The sequence below is a fragment of the Marmota marmota genome, unplaced genomic scaffold (assembly GCF_001458135.2).
Source record: "Marmota marmota marmota unplaced genomic scaffold, marMar, whole genome shotgun sequence".
NCBI lineage: Eukaryota > Metazoa > Chordata > Mammalia > Rodentia > Sciuridae > Marmota > Marmota marmota.
Window position 1 is genome coordinate 3789618 of NW_026000001.1, and position 17136 is coordinate 3806753.

A 17136-nucleotide genomic window follows, 5' to 3' on the forward strand; every position below is an offset into this window, starting at 1 on the left:
CTCTGTGTGGTGGGCAGGGTGGGCAGCACGGGGCCCAGGGGACCCAAGCCCCTTGAACTCTGCAACGTCAGGTTGGGTGTGAGCCGGGGCGGACCTAGGGAGGGGACAGGGACCCAGGAACTACCTGGACAGGGAGGGCAGGACAGATTAGCCCCCACCGCTGACCTGTCACGTGGTCCCATGTGGAGAAAGGCACAGAAAGCTCTCAGCACTTCCAGACCGCAAAGCTGGCAGTGACTAGAAAGGTAAATCCTGCCATCCGCCGCATCCCCCACCCCCGCCAGTGGGCCTTAGATATTTTTCCCAGAATTGGAACACTGTGAATCCCTGGAAGGAGGGGGCCGGGTAACTGCCCACCTGGCAGCTGCGTGGCACCAGGCCCCGCCCTCTGCACAGTTAGCACAGAGGTCTGCACCCCCAGGCCCTGTCCCCACACCAGAGGCCACAAGTGCTCCAGGGCTGCAGGGCCCCTGGGAGCAGCCGGGGAAGGTGAGCCTCGGCCACTGGAGCCCAGGACGAGACTGAGCCCAGCAGGCCCTGGCTGGGACGCGCCTCCTCCTGCCTCCAGGAGCAAACCCCCCTCGCTCCCTGTGTGTGGGCCGAGTGGCTTAGCGTGTGCCCAGGGCTCAGCGTGAGTCCTTGGCACCCTGGGGCCACTGCTAGGGGTGCTTAGCTGAATCTCATGCAATGGAAAAGTGAGACAATGAGAGGGAAAAGAGCCAAGGCTCAGGGGAGCTGCCTCCAGAGGAAACTGGCCCTACGCCCACTCCCAGGATGAAGGCTGCACCTGGCCGAGCCGCCAGGTAACCGGCAAGAGCCAACCCACACTTGAAACAGTTCCAGGAGCGCCAGGCCCCGGGAAGACACGCAATTGCCATGAAACGTGTGTGTCACTAAGCTGCTGCCACGCAGGCTCCTCGACAAGAGGACACGTGTCCACACGTGGGGCCTCTGGCTGCCTGCGGGGAGGGGCTCAGACAGGCCCTGCAGCTCCACTCAGGGGCTCTGCGTTGGCCACAGCCCAGGCAGCCCACCGGAGAAGCCAGCCACAGGCCTGGTTGACAGACCCAGTCGGAGGATCAGAGGCCACCGCCCACACTTTGAGTGTCCTCTGTGCCAGGTGTGGAGCCACGTGGCATTGCCTGCCAAAGAGAAATCGGGGAAAAGATACCAAAAACTATGTGATCTCCTTCCCCACACTGATTTTTCAAAGCTACAGATAACACTGTGCATGTTTACGACGCGCGTGGTGTTTTGAGAGGCGGCGGGAAGGGCTGCTGGTGCCCGCTCCCTCCCGCGTCACCTTGCGGCTACTGCGTTTGATGAGCCTCCTGAGCACTACCCCAGCACTCGAGGACACAGCTGCTATCAGGACCATCGCCAGGCTGCACCACACCTGGAGAACCCCCTGCTCCCATACAGCTGAAATTCTGTGTCCCCTGACCCTCTGTGCCCAGCCCCTGGGGGCCATCGGTCACCCTCGGCTTCTGTAAATTCAGGTTTAAAATGCGGACACTCTTTAAAACTGACCAAGAGCAACCAACCAGAGCCGGGCAACGGGCAGTTTCCAAGCCCGGTTCTGGCGCAGCGGTCCTACTGGGATAAGGCCGGCTTCGGGTCCCGGGTCCCAGGTTGCCAGGTGCGTGGCTTTGGCCATGGTATTTAGCAGGTCTGAGCCTCGGTTTCCTCACTGTAAACAGGGACATGCAGACCTGCATTCGGGGCCCTTGGTGCATTCTGCGAGGCTGCCAGACCCAGGAGCACTCAGAAAGCGGCAGCTCCTGCTCTCCACGTCACCTAAGCAGAGAAGGGAACAGGGAGCAAGGACAGGGGTGCTGGGCCTCCACGGACGGCACTTGTTTTGCAGATTCAACCTTAAGATAAAACAAACATCCACGACTAAAAACCAGAATTAAAGACTTCCAAAGCAGCCGTTGACACCAAAACCAGATTTAAAGAAAGGTGCCTGGGTGTGCCCAGGGTGCTGGCACACACCCAGGTGGCAGCAAACGACAGCCTATCACAGCGACTGGACGGCATGTCCCCCTGGGATCCTCTCAAATGACAAGGCACAGCTGTGGGTGAGGGTCTGGGCCGCCTCGGCACACGGCGGGGCCGGAGCAGGCTGCGCGGGGACACTGAGGAGAAAGCACGGGAGGGGGCCGCTCCTGGAGCCGAGGGCTGCGGCCTGCTGAGGGGCAGGGTCCTGAGACCAGGAGGCTAAGCGGAACCCGTCCTGCAGGACAGCAGGCAACGCCTGGGACCCACTGCCTGGTCAATGGCCCCCAGAGCTCCTACACTGGACACTTCATGCCCATGCTAGGGTTGGACCAGAGGAGACATGGACACAGAGTAAGCCATTATCCAGGGAGGGGGGTTGTCCCGCAAGACGGGGTGATTAGAGAAGGGGTCCAGCCCTCTCTGGCCTTCCGTCCACCTTCTGTGCATGGAGTCCTGGCCAGGGCTGGGCCTGCTCTTGAACTTCACACCTCCAGAGCCCTGGACAGATAAGTCTCTGCTCTCTAAGGATGACCTGGTCCCAGGTACTCTGCAGAAAATGGACCAAGACACTCACCATGTAAGTTAGCTTTAAAATACGTCCCTGCACTTGCGTGTGACCCCGGGTACAGGTTTCCCCTAGAAGGATCTGGGTGTCACAGGAAATGTGGCGGATTCCGTGTCTGAGACAAAGGACAAACCAAACAACAAAAAATCCAACTTGCCAGAGCAGCATGAAAATCTTGTCACAGCGTAAAGGAAGGAGTTGTCCCCGACCACGGGGCCATGTCAGAAGGACATAGGGATGATCTGAGTAAGATCCTGGTGGTTCACAAGGACAGGCCAAAGTGACCCCAGGCAGAAAAATGCTCCCACCAAGAAGAGAGCAAAACACAAGGCAGCGGTGACACCTCTCGGCAAGTATCAGAGACCCTGGAGCCCCCAGCAGAGGTGCCTGGGCTGAGGGACCGCTGCCCTCGGCAGACTGCACCCCAAGCCACTCCTCCTCTGGGACCCCACTGCCTTCCAGACTCGGGAAAGGACTGGTCCTTGGACAACCCACACCAGGTGCAGAGAAACCACGGGACACTTCAGCCATCGCTGGGGCTCCAGAGGCAGAGACCACAGACCTTCAGCCCAAGGCTGGCCGGGCGGGAGGGGCGGAGACGGAAAGAAGGGCCGGTCACTCTCCCTTCTGGGACGCTGTGAACTCTGCCACCGAGAGGGGTCCAGGCCAAACCCAGGCATAAGGACCAGAGTTCAGGACGCGCCACGGAGAGACGCTGGCTCCCAGCGAGGGGGCAAGACTGGACCCCAGCGAGAGGGACAGGGAGAGGAGTCCTCCCAAACCGCAGCCGGGCTCCTCTCAGGCTCCGACTAGGTCAAGGGGAAGAGCCCCTGCTCTGGTCCCCAGCAGGAGAAAGACGAGGGACACCGCATCCTCGGAGCCTCCGCAGTCCCTCCACACACAGGCCCGACGTCCTCTGAGCAAGGGCTCCACTTCCCAGGGACAGCCCCACGTGTTGAAAAGCAAAGAGAAAAACCCACCAACAGAAGCAGGCCAAGGATGACCCAGGCATGAGTGGGCGGCAGAGCGGGCTGGAGGGGACGGCTGACCGGAGGGGACGGTTGACTGGAGGGGACAGCTGACCGGAGAACGGGGATGCAGAAGGGCCACCCACATGGGCTCCAGGCTCTACAATTGCAGCATTAAAGGGGCAGTTGAGATGGAGCCTGAACTGACCACCACACAAACCCACGGCTCAAGAAGTTCTGTGAAGGTCAGCCAGAGAAGCGCGGGCTCTCTCGCTGCCTCTGGGCTCAGGGACGTGGAAACCAAGGCGAGGCGAGGATCTCCACGGAGGGCAGCAGCCACCGTTGCCTGTGGTCTATCCACCGCAGTCCCTGGACACTGGAGAGCGAGCTGTCTAGGAGAAAGGAGGACACCACTCCAGAGTCCATACTGCACCAGGGAGAGGCCAGAGGGGGACACTCGGGAGCAAAATCAAAGCAGAGAGTTCCCTCGCCACCTGGATTCTGAAGGACTTCTTCCAGCAGAGGAAAAACCATGATGCGTAAAACCTGGAAGGCCGACAGTGACCAGGAGCAAAGGAGGAGGAGCAACAGGGTGCAGGGTGGGCGTCTCCAACTGTGGCCAAAGCTGGGGCCGCGGGGGACAGGCTGGCCTGGAGAACTGGAGATAAACACGATCCAGAACAAAGCTTTCTGTTCCACAGAACCACGAGGAAAGCTAAATGGGAGCAGGCGAATCGGGGTGACTCCCCACGTCGGTGACCTGAGATGAAGCTGCGAACCTGTTAGATTCTTATTCCTACAAGAGGACACCCAGACCCAGACCCCAACAGGCGAAGCCCACAGGCGGTTTCCTACCAGGGAGTCACAGCATCACTGGGTGGAGGGCAGGAAGCACCCGCCTCGGGGCAGAAGGTGGGCCCTGCAGGGCTGGGTGCCTGTGGGAGGGAGGGTGCCCTCGGCTCTGGACCACGGTCTCGGGCAGGGCTGCGGGAGGCCTCACGCCCAGGAGGACCGCTGTGACCCAGACCAGCTCAGGAGGCCTCTCCTCAGCCTCCTCCTGTGAGGACCTGTCAGTTGCTGCCCCGGGACCTCTCAGAGCAGGCCCCAGGAGACTACCGGCTGGGGGGGGGCAGGAGGTCCACGGCATGGCCCCAGCATCCCCCGGGGGAGGCCCGCAGGCCCGGCGCTGTCTGAAGGGCTTTCTTTTCGACATGCTGTAGTCAGTAACCCTTGCACCCACCACCAGCTCCTCGCGATGCTACCAGGGTCCCCAAGGGTCCCTTCTGGTTGGGCAGGCACTGACTGGCCAGACCCTCTGCACTGAGGTCAGGCCCCAGAGCAGGTCTCTCCTGACAGGAGCTGGGGAGCTGCGGCCCAGGCACCCCGGGCACCCCAGGCACCCCAGGCATGTTCCCAGGACACAGGGCGGCTGCCTGAGCGAGGCCAGGGAACCAGAGGCGTCCGAGGGGCACGCATCCGGCCAAGACCTGACCTTCCGGAGGCCAGAACGCGCTCGCTGTTTCCTGCTAACAGGACGCAGCCTGCTTTAGAGAGAAGAAGGGAAGGCGTACCCACGGCCTGGGCTGGGCAGCCAGGAGAGCAGGGAGGGCTACACTTTCCTGTTCTATCAGGGGCTTTGGGGGGCAGAGACACAGAGAGCCACCCCAGGGCAGGTGTGGTGACGCTGTGGTTCTGGAGGAGTCCGTAGCTCTCACCTGAGAGGCTGCCTGGGGGCCTCAGTGTCGCTTCTCTCCTTGTTCTGCTTTTCCTCTGGAGTCCGGGCCTTTGGGATCCACTGCCCCACGGGAGGCTGCACACACGTGGCACCTGCAGCAGCACCGGAGGCCGGCTCGTGCCCCCAGCATCAATGCTCCGAGGCCACAGTCTTTTCTTGGTACCAGGGATTGAACCCAGGGGTGCTTAACCACTGAGCCCCACCCCAGTCTTTCTACTTTTTGTTTTGAGACAGGGTCTTCCTGAGTTGCTTAGGAGCCTACTAAGTTGCTGAGGCTGGCCTCAAACTTGTGGTCCTCTAGCCTCAGCCTTCCGAGTCACTGGGATCACAAGCCACCGTGGCCAGCTGGATGGTCTTCTATGGCTCTGTTCTCTGCCCGTCACTGACTCCCAATCCTCCAGGGAACCTCCTCCTCCCACTGCCATTCCCCAGGAGTTAATGCTCCACAAATGGGGGTCCACCCTCCTCCCCCTACAGACAGTCCCTGGAAGCTTCCTCCCACCCCCTGGCAGGGGGATGCACAAGGCCAGCTATAGCCATCCGAGGGCAGGGGCGAGGGGGTCAGGCTGCCCAGAGCAGTGGCTGTCTGGACCCCGCAGCAGCCCTGCATGCTTGAGGAAGCACGTCATGCGCACGCCTCATTTCACCAGCGACTTGCGGAACTAATATTTCAACGATACCCTGCCGCGGTCGACTCTGAGTGCAGAAGACTTCATTGCAAAGACTGCCCACCAAGGCGCACGAAGCCCTGTGTGCGTCGAGGCCCCTGGCAGCTGAGGTGCCCCTGGAAACAGGCTGCCTCCTAAGAACCGAGCCCTTCTCGGGACATTCCTTCAGTCTCTCCCTGCACCCGCCCCGTGCACTGCACCCAGCACAGCAGGCGCCCTTCTGAAGGAGCCTGTGCGAAAGCCAGAGGCTTGAAGTCCAGTAGAAAAACCCGGGACCTCGGAGCTCTGAGCCTGCTCAGCCAGACTGAATTCCACTGAAACAGCCCCCCAGCTCCCAGGAGGCGCGCCCTCGGGGGCTCTGAGAACACGCCTGGGGGACGCCTCCCCGGCCTGGCAATTGCACAGCAGCGCTGATCAGCCACACTGACCCCTCGGGCTGCTGCAGCTCTGGTCTGTAAAGCTGCTGGGGACACTGAATTAGTGGGTCCTGAGGCGCTACGCCTGGGGACGTGCAGGGTGGGGTTCTCCCCAGAGTCTGAGGGCACCCCTTCACGAGCTGATGAGACATTAAGACAGCTTCCCTGGTGGGCCAAGATGGCCCCTCACCACTGAGCCAGTCCAGCCCCCACACGCACTTCACCCCAGGGTCCGCCCTCGTGCACTGGGACACCGGAGAGCGCTTCCACTGCGCCCTGGGACCCTGCTGGCCAGCAAAGTCATCCAAAAGGCACAGGAATTCAAAGGATGAGGCACCATGTGGATTGCAGAGGGGACCCAAGATTAGGGCACCACGTGGCTCAAGCAGTGGTGGCGGGAGGCAGGCGCTGCTCTGTTCACCCCGAGCTTGATCCAGGGTAGGACCACACAAGCTGCCCGGGCTCTGTGCCTCTCTGCAGGGACCTGGACTTCAGTGAGGAGGCAAGTTCAAGGTGCGGAACCTAAAGATGAGTCCTCCCCGAGGGCCTCTGCAGACGCCTCTGACTCTCCCCTCTCAGCTACACGGCGCCCCTCTGCGTCCTGCTCGGTCCCCTCCACCAGCCACTACAGGAAGGGAAGCCCGTGCGGAGGGTCCCTGACACGCACAGCTGGGACAGCGGAGCCCCAGGCAGCTCTGGGCTGCCCAAGGCCCCTCTGCGCTACCTCCCTGGCTCAAACACTAAAGACCCGTGGCGAGGAGACACAGGCGCAGAAGGAGCGCTCCAGGCACAGGGTCTTATGATCTGTCAGGAACGATTCTCTCCACGCCGTTAAAGCAGACACGCGTCTCTGAACGCCGACTGAATTCCACTGAAACGGCCCTCCCCCAGGGTCCCAGGTGGACTCTCCTGTTAGGCCGTCCCTCTGGCTGCAGGCCCAGGTGCTTCACTGCCTCAGATGGCCAGTGGCCCCAGGACCCGGGGGATGTGGGCCCAGGGACTGAGGGTCTGCAGGGGACAGAGGTCACAGTCAGCGCCAGGAAGAGAACCTGGGACTCCGGCCACCGCGGGAAGGGGTCAGCAGAGGACATCAAGATCCCAGGACCTGGGGCCTGCCAGGGAGGCCTTGCTGGGCAGGCCACCTTCCAGGCTGGGATGGCTGGTTTGAAGGGTCCACTCGCCTGGGCCCTGGGTGCCTGACACGAGCCCCGCCCCGGTGTGTGGGCCTATTTCACCTGGTGGGCTCCCACCACCCCAGCCCTGGGGTGTGAGAACAAAGGGCGAGGCGCGGGGAGTGCTCCCCCTGCCGGAGGGAGCCATCTGAGCTGCCGCTCACTCTCCTGCCCTGGGACTGGACCCCACCTGTCCACTCCCCCTGCTGGCTGGGCGCCTGGCCTCCATAACGGCAGGAGACACCGCCCTCCTCCGTCTTGTCCCGCCGTCCTGCTGTGCAGAGTGCAAAGTCCTCCGAGGAGGCGCGTCTGTGCCCAGGATGCTGCAGACCACCGGCCCTTGGCAGAGAGCCTGGTGACCGTGGAGAGGGGGAGAGAGGTCAGCACCAAGCGCAGCTCGGCTCTGAGGCCCTTTAATGGCCAATTACTCTCGACCTCTGCATCTGACTAATGTCCTTGAGACTCCTGGGAAAACCTTCAGGATGCCACCAGGCGGGGCAGACCCAGCCTCCAGCAGCCCAGAGCTGGAGAAGCGAGGGTGACCCTGGACCTGCTGGGAGGTCCCCACTCTGCCGGGCCACCTGCCCGAGGTGCCACCCAGGTGAGTGGACGGTGCACGGCTCATGACCCCTCCTGGTGATGAAAGTTCACATGACCTCCTCCACGTGGAGAGGCCACCCAGGCCACGGGAAGCTGGGTCCCCAGCCACGGTCACTCCTTTGGCTCAGAATGAAATGTTTTATTTCCTTTAAAACCCAGTCATTATTTTATGTCAATGATCACATAAACCCATATGCTCCTCACCAGGTCTGTTTCTCTAGAGAACTCTGCTCTGCACAAGACCTTCAACTCCACCAACAGCATGACCCAGACTCAGATGGACGCCACACCTGTTCCCCTGTGTGGAGCAGCCCCAGCCCCCCTCCACGGCCATTCAGGGGCCCTCCAGGAAAGGCGCGTCTGTTTGAAGGGAGAACAGTGATGGCCAGATGTCGAGGCAGCTGTCAGCCAGCCAGGAAGACTAATGCTGCAGGAGCAGACCAGGCTCCAGGGGCAGACGGGGCGCATGGAGGCTGGTGGGGACCATCCGAGGGAGTGTGGGTCGGTTGCCAGGGCAACTCACCCCAGAAAGGCCCCGGGCGGAAGATGTGGCGGTCTCCCACCTGCTCCCAGCTGGACCATGGGATAATGGGGCTTGGAGAGTTGAGGCAGCACGTGGCTCCGGGGACAGAACGTGGCTCCGGGGACAGGCATCTGCTTCAGAGCTGGTCTGGTGGGGCGAGGAGGACCAGGAGCTGCTTCCCTCCAACAGGAGCCACAGGGCAGAACGGGACCAAGGGAGGAAACAGGTCACCAGACTGGCAAGACCTGGTCATCGACAGAGGAGGGCAGTGCTGGCCAGTAAGGTCCAGCTGGTGACCCTGAACTTGGATGGCAGGAGGTGCCCGGTCAACCCCACAGCAAGCCATCCAGAGAAACAAGTGGGAAGATGACATTCTGAAGAATGGATGGGGTCACCCAAAAGTGACTCCCCATCTCCCAGGGGGCAGCAGCAGTGGGGAGCAGACCAAAGCCAACAGACTCAGGGCAGCTGTGGACGGGGCAAGGTGGCCAGGAGGAGCAGGTGGGTCAACAGGAAGAGAAATGTCACCCTCAGGACAGTGTGTAGAGGGCCTGCCACCTCCTTAGTCTCCCCAAAGTGACGCAGAGTCTGAGCCACACTTCCATTCACTAGCCGTCCCCATGTGGTGACCAGAGGGCAGGCCCTGCAGAGATGCACGAGGAGCGTGGTGGACGGCGAGGACTCCCGGGTCTGGACACGGCTCTGTCGCGGCTCACTCAGCCTCTCTGCGGGCGGCTTCCTCGCCTGGAACAGGACGGTCTTGGGGCCTGCCGGGAAGGGCTGTGATGCCCCGTGGCTGCTGCCACAGATGGCCACGGGGCAGCTCTCAGTCCCGGAGGCGGGGTCCTCGACACGGGCAGGTCACACGCACCTCCCAGCGGCTCCAGAGCGGAAGGTCTCCCCCTCCAGGTCCCTGAGGCTGAGCTGTCCCCTGGCCGAGCCTCCATCCTCAAGGCCAGAGCGTGGCTCCTCCAGGCTTTCTTCTCCTCTGACTCAGACCCCACCCCTGCCTCCCCTGCTGGCCCCCTGACGGGCCCGGGGTCATGTCCCATCCACGTTCCCAGGCGTGGGAGGTTAGGTGGAGACCTGGGAGGCGTTAATCTGGCAGCCACAACATCTAAGGCAGGAGGTCCCACTGGCCACAGAAACAGGAGCCACCGGTGGCACGGGACAACCCCTGTAATGACCATGCCCGTGAGGCTGCTGACCAGGCTCCCGCAGAGAGGCCGGGCAGACGCCTCAGCCCAGAGCACACACGGTCTCCGTCACGCTACTCACTGCGGCTGGGGCCGCCCAGAAGCAGCCACAGGCACTGTTAGCGTCTGGGTGGGGCCATGTTCCAATAAAACTTGATTGACACAGATGTGGCCTGACCCTGACAGAGTGCTTTCTGTGTCCTTTTTCCTCCTCGCAGGGCCTTGGCATGCTGGGCGAGCCTCACCACTGATCCTCTACCACCCCAGCCCCAGGTTTTCTTGGTTCCAGGCAGCCCTGGGCTCCCCTCTGCAGGGGTCTCCCTGTGGGGAGCAGTGTGCGCTCCCCTTCCCCTGAGGTCAGGTCTGCGTCCCTCTGCTCTTCCTGCCTGAGAACGCCAGCATCTCCTTCCACCTGGTTGCTGGGACGAGATGAAACTGTCCCAAAGCCACAGCTGCACACAGATGTAGGCACCACATGGACGAAAGCCACCGGCAGTGTGGGATGCTTGTTACCAGGCGGAACCTTGTCTACACTGACCAGCACGGTCAGTGTCAGGTGCTATTGTACCTGCTGTTTCCACGTACCCCGGCTCTTTCCTCCCTACCCCTCTGGCCGCTGTGGGAGGCTGAGCCTGAGACATTCCCAAGTCACTGCCAGGTCCGGGGAGGCAATCGGCGTCCGAGGTGGCAATCGGCGTCCGAGGTGATCTTGCCAAGGCAGATGCATTTCCAACGGGGGGAAGCACAGCAGCCGCCACGGACGGATGGCTGCACAAAGGCAGCCCCCACCCTGGACATCGCTCAAGAGGGGTGAAGCACTGACCTGTGCTACAACAGAACCTGGAGGGCACGGTGCTGCGGAGAGGAGCCCACGCCAAGCCACGGGCCAAGTGGCTCCACCGTATGTGCTGTCCCCAAGGACACACAGGGACAGAGGTGGGCTTGAGGTTGCTGGTGGCTGGGGGCGGTGCCGGGTTACAGCAAGAGTGTCCTTTAGAGGGGACGGAAACATTCTAGAATGGCCGTGATCCTGGCTCCCAGTTCTGCAAACACAGCAGACCCTGCCTCGGCCCCTCTGCATAGCCCGTGTCAATCAAGCAAGTGCAGAGCAAGAGCTGAGGACCCTGGACAGGCACCCCACACCTCCTCCTCACCCGTCCTCAGGGCCAGTGGGACAAGGTTCCCTGGACCAGGGTCAGCACTGCCCACATGGCCACACTGGGTCAGGACAAGGCGCCTGGCAACCCTCTAGCTGTGCCTGCCTGGTTCTGCCCGGTCCTGCCTGGTACGGTCAGTGTGGTCTAGGTCAGCTTTAAGACCTCGCGGCCTTCCTAAAGGACGACCTTGGTGCCAACGATGCGACCCTGGATCAAAGACACAGGTGGCACTGGCTGTCCACGGGAGAGGGAGGTGCCAGCCTAACTGCAGTCACAGACACAAAGACACCTAGAAACACCTCTCTGCCGCGTAGGCACAGGGGCTCTGCCCCCCGCTGCCTGGCGAGGGCCATCCTTGGTATTTTACAAGAGGAATGAAGCACGTCGTCCGTTTTCAAGCAGAAATCTGGCGACTCAAAATCAGCCTCACAAATACTCTGAAAGTGCCCGGAAACGGAGTCTTGTGCCATCCCTGTCCCCTATCTCTACCAGCCACTCTCAAAACTGTCACGGTCTCTGTGACACCCTGTCTCCCATGAAAGGCCTTTTCAACTGAAAATATGACATTCTTGGAAGAAAGGAAAACATTAGCTGGCTGGACACCTGGCTCTGGACACAGCTGGCTGGCCGTGGCAGGGACATCCACATTGAGGTCAGAGCTGAAATCCCAACGGGTCCCTCTGGGGACGCAGGCAGGTCTCTGACAAGAGCCACGGGCAGTAGCCATCCCCAGTGCACCTGCTCTGACCTGTAGCCACACCTCGTCTCAGACGTCCCAGACCCGGAGGAACAAGGGACCTCAGCCCCACCAGCACCTGGTCTTTGCTGGTCAGTGCACCAGCTGTCCAGCCAGGGGGGAGCAGATCCTCAGAAATCACCCCGACAACAGGTGGCTCCATGTCACCAAACCTGGCCAGCTCCAGGACGCTGGAACCTTCTTTACAAACATCCGAGCCACTGCCTCGAGCCCTGCCTCCAGCCACATAAACCCAAAGCAAAGGAAGCCCAGAGGCAGCTGAGGGCCAGCGGCCTCCCAGAGCCTGCAGGTCCACTGCCCAGGGCCTCCTCACCACCTCCTGCTTGCGCTACCCGCTCCTGACAGTACTGGGGCACCCACGGCAGGACCGCCAAACACAGCCGCTGCTCAGAGGGGCACAGGCGGAGCGGCACGGGACCTGCAGACCCCACGTGAGGTCCACCTCCCGGAGCAGGATGGGTGTGCGGCTAGGTGGACGGCAGCCTGGGTCCAAAGGGCGTCCGTCAGCACTCGAGGAAGCAAACAGCCGTCCAGCTGCGCAGGGGCCGGTTCTTCAGCCTTGAAAAGGAAGGGAATTCTACCCAGGCCCCGGCGTGGATGGACAACAGGGACACCGTGCTAAATCCGACAAGCCACTCTCAACAGGACCAAAACCACAGAGGCAGACGCAGGACGGGGAGCTGGGCTGCAGGGGATGGGCAGGTTTAACGGGACAGTTTCATCCTGGGAAGAGGGGAACGATCCAGAGATGGACGGCGGTGACGGCTGCATGGCCGCGTGAACACACCCCGTGTCCCTGAACCGCGCACGTGAAACAGCGACATGGCTGATTCTACGTTGTAGATAATTTACACAGTTGAAAATTACCTGGATTTCCTGGTTATTTGAAAAGCAGGAGGTCTGGCAACGAGCTGTATACTTATTGCAATTTTTAAAAAGCAGCAATGATGTCCACGGTGCCACTCACACAGCACGGGAGGACCAGGTGCCCACGGCTCGCAGTGACGGGGCCCGCATCTGCCAGCCCCCACCTGGCCAGATGCCCAAGCGGCCCGTGGCCTGGGGACCCTCAAACACAGGGGCTGCCCTCCCGAGAGGCACCTTCTCCAGCCCGCCCAGGCTCCGAAGGCAGAGGAGAGCCTGGCTGGTCCCCAGGGCCCCCCTCAAAGGTCGTCCCCAGCACGCACTGCAGCAGTAAGGACCATGCGTCATTACTCCAGGCCACCACCAGTCACTCGTGCTGATTACCTCAGGTGGGTGACAGGAAGGACAGTGATGAGACATCGTGAAGACTTCTTGGCTACGATTCAGGCCTGTGTGAGGGGAGCCGTGCGGGGCCCCGGAGCGCCCCGGCCAGCCTGCACCCTGGCACTCACCCGAGGGGCTTCCTGTGGAGGCGGTGAGAGCAGGGGCCTGGCCACTGTGAAGCGTCCTGTCCCCAGCTTTCCCCTAAGCGTGTGCTGAATGGTGGACTAACCCGGTAGTGGGGGGACCGGTGGGTGGAGACCTAGTGGTACGTGGCTGTCCTCAGAGGAGCACGTCCCTCAGGAACACCGTGGTCCAGTCTGGCCTCACCGAGGGGGCACAGCACACCTGCAGGGCTGCTGGGCAGCGCTGTGGGCCAGAAGTGACCACAGTGACTCACCCGGACGATGATGGATGAATGATCTGAAATGCCACCAGAGCTCCCAAGAAGGGCAGAGCTGTCACCGTGTAAGAGACAGAGGACCTGAGGCTCCGAGGGACGTTGCCAAGGAGACGGCAGGTCCAGTGCAGCCCGTCCACCGTCCCGATGCCTGGGCTTGGCTCCGAGACAGGGGCCCCTCCTGGACGGGCTGGTTCTGCCAGGGACCCAGGCGAGGCCAGGCAGGGCTCTGTCACGTGGAGGAGGGTCAGAGCTGGCCTGGCCTCAGGCTCCCCACTGTCGCGTGGCTTGTGTTTGAGTCACCTCCCTGCACAGGAGCACTGAGTCCTAATTAGTGGCTAGCTGGGACGCGTGGTTAGCTGGGGCGAGGGCAGGAGTCGCGGCCAGGCCGGTGGGCCAAGGGCACCGCAGAGAGCCCAGACTCCCCCTCAGGAGGTCACTTTGGGGCCTGTCAATCTTTCCAACATCCTGCAACCTAAAATGACACTGGCTGTCTCCTGTCTGGAAACCAGGGCCTCTCTGACCCTGAGACGCCCCCACTCTTTATCAGTTAACCAACAAACACACCTGGTATGCGCCAGGCCCCAAGCTGCGTAGCTGACCGTAATTAATTGATAAATAAAAACACAAACTCTGCCAGGTGCATCGGCCACACGGGTCATCCCAGAAGCTCAGGAGGCTGAGGCAGGAGGATTGTGAGTTCAAAGCCAGCCTCAGCAACTTAGCGAAGCCCCAAGCAACTTTCAGGACCCTGTCTCTAAATTAAAAATTTAAAAAAAAAAGGGGGGGGGCTGAGGACGTGGCTCAGTGGTTATACGCCCCTGGGTTCAATCCCTGGTCTCCAAACCACAAAAACCCCAAGCTCCATCCCAAAAGATCTTTCCAGGACCTGAGAGGTCTCCCAAGACCATGCGGCGGGGAGAGTTCTTAAACCCCGCACATTCAGAAGGCAGGCGGATCTCTGGAGGAGTGTCTTTGTGACGTCGTGAACAAGGGCCTCTGCTCCTGGTCCTGCGAGTCCTTCCAACCCTGCAGGGATGTGGAGGTGTCTGTCACAGGCAGAGACTCAGGCCCACAGGGGACCGTCCCTGGCCCAGCAGCAATGGCTGGAGGGTGGCAGGAAGCTCCCGTCCTGGCTGCTGCCTCCCACTGATGAGCTCAGCCTGGCCTTGTGACTGTCATGCCTGCTGGGGGTCCTCTCTCCTGAACCAACACCATCCCTTAACTCCAGGCCTCTGGGGCCTCTGCTCAACATGGTTTTAAAACACACCAAGGAGAAGGCTCGTGATTGGCCGCCAGCTTGAGGGTGTCAGTACCTTAAACCAACAGCACGAGCCCAGCGGAGGGTGCCCACCGGGCCCTCCACGGCCGCCACACTTCTTCCTTGCACAACAGCCGCCTTCCCGGGCCTGGCATTCTGGGCCCTTTCCTCCCCTAGAGCTCCTGATTGACATGACCTTTACGAAGTGTCACTGCCAGCTGTCACTCTCTTTGGAAGCATTAGGTGCACATTTCTGACCTGCCCCCAAACCCAGTTCTCCACTTGACTCTGGGCATCGCCCACTGACCCCGGACACACTCTCACACTCTCCCATGGAGACACACACACACACACACACACACCCGGCTGCTGCAGGCCTGACACTGCGGTGGCCCCTGGGGAAGGTGAAGGAACTCTACCAACACTGGGCTGCTCCCAGGATGGCGGCCACCAAGCACATGCAAGGCACGCAACGTGACAGTGGGCTCAACGTCACCCTCTTTGAAACGGCCTAAGTGTCCCGTGGCTCCTGTGTGGGATCGTGGGCCCTAGGACATTTTGCTGAGCCCTCGCGCTCGCCCATGATGCTCTCGTGATAACGCTGCTCTTCAGGGCAACTGTCACGTCTGTGGGACACAGGGACATTTTCAAGTTTTGCAGGGACATCAACTGAACAGATCCTCGGTCTTCACAGTGCCCTGCCCGGAGCCCCCCAGCAGTCCCTAGACTCTCCAGCCTTGCCCTGGCCGAGGCACCAGCGCCATCTTGCCTTCTGAGGGTCCTTTCTCTGGGTGGTTCTCTCCCGAGTCAGTCACCTGGGACTCGGGGAGCAACAGGCCCGGTGGACAAGCACCTGGACAAGTTGGAAGCACCCTGAGGCACCATGGCTCCCTCACCTTGGCGAGGCCCCGTGTGGCTGGTCTGAAGGGACCCCTGGCTGTGCGCACTTCCTGCCCGGGTTGGCTCCTCCCTGTCCGACCCCGGGCCCCCAGCCCCCGTCCAGGTGTGGCCACACCAAACACAAGCTCCCTTCCACTTCAGCCTCACGGTGCCACTGGGCTCTGTTGGGGGGCGAGTGGCTGCACAGGTACATGGGACTCCCCAGGGTCAGCCTTGCTGGCCCGGACGTCAGCAACAGTGACCATGAGACGGCCTCATTTTCCTGGTTTCTGTAAGGTGTCCTCGCACGTTATCAAGTCCAAGGTGGGGATCAGGGAAACCCCAGCTACTCCAGCAGCGGAGGCAGAGGCCACGGCCTGGACCTGCAGCTGGAGTCTGAGGTGGACAGCCGGGTCGGGGGCTGGCAGGCCTGCACCTCAGCGGAGGGGTCTGTGCTAAGCCCAGGGAGTCAGGTCCCAGTGAGCTGAACTGCATGCAGGACACTGCAGGACCTGTTGCCGAGTCCTGCCGAGCATGGGGCAGCGTCCCACACGGGCCTCCCCTGGTGTGCTCGTGTGCGGCTCCCCCCATGTGGCCCCAGCTCCCTGCAGGCCAGCAGACAGGAGCCCTGCCCCGCGCCCTGACCAACACCCCTTCCCACAGAGCCTGCTTCATCCTCTGCCTCCGTGCTCTGAAACCTCCTCCTCCTCTGGGCTGTGCTCCCCACGGTCCCCTACACGCAGGGCCAGACCTCTGGCTCCTGGCTGATCCAGGCCTGTGGCTGGTGCCAGCCAGGCTCAGAGGAGCGTGTGGGTGGTGCCCTCCAAAGGCTGCTTCTGGGTCTGCCAACAGGACACGGCCCCCACCCTGGCACCCCTCCTCCCATCTCCCCAGCCTCCTGGCCCCTGCGGGCCGTGCTTCTCCCTCTCTGGCTGACCTCCCCTCCAGAGGCAGACCAACCCTTGGTCACCCAGAGCCGGGAGGGGGAGGGTCAAGCTGGGGCGGTCTTTGGGGCAAGGGTCTATCGTAGACCATCACACTGGGTGGGCTGCAGGGGCCTGGGGTCACCCCGAGCAGGAGAGGTGGAGAGGGTGCCCATGACTACTCCTGAGCTGATGGGGACCCTGGGCCACACTGCTCCTGGTGGTGGGGACGCCAGGCCAACTCCTGCCCAGGCTGGATCACAGGTACACACTGCTCCAGGGGTGCCGAGGCTGTGCATACACATGGTGCATATCTCACGTGGAGTTTGCAACCGGCCTGCCGGCTCATGCCACTCGCAACCCAGACGGCCACCAACGAGGGCACATCCTGGGACCCAGCTCCCAGAGCCACGGGACAGCCGCAGCTTGTGGTTCTACAAAACCGCTGTGCAGGAAAGAGGCCCTGTAGGCACCTGGAGGGAACGGAGACAGGAGGGCCTGATGGGCGGGCTTTATCGCTTCCCCAGGGAAAGTGCCACTTTCAGAACCGCAACGTCATCCACAAAGCCAGAGGGACGTCCCTGCTGCCAGTCCATGAACTGAGCATCTGTTTCAAAATGGGGCAATGAGAAGAGCTGTGAGGGCTGCTCACGCGCATAGGGCTCCGTGC

The 17136-nt window shown here is 61.8% G+C and overlaps 1 protein-coding gene across 1 annotated transcript in view; it reads right to left on the minus strand.

The window, feature by feature from the left end:
* The window catches only part of LOC107157050 (SH3 and multiple ankyrin repeat domains protein 3-like), a 106631-nt gene that overhangs the window by 77270 nt on the left and 12225 nt on the right, over positions 1 to 17136 (minus strand). The window lies entirely within an intron of this gene.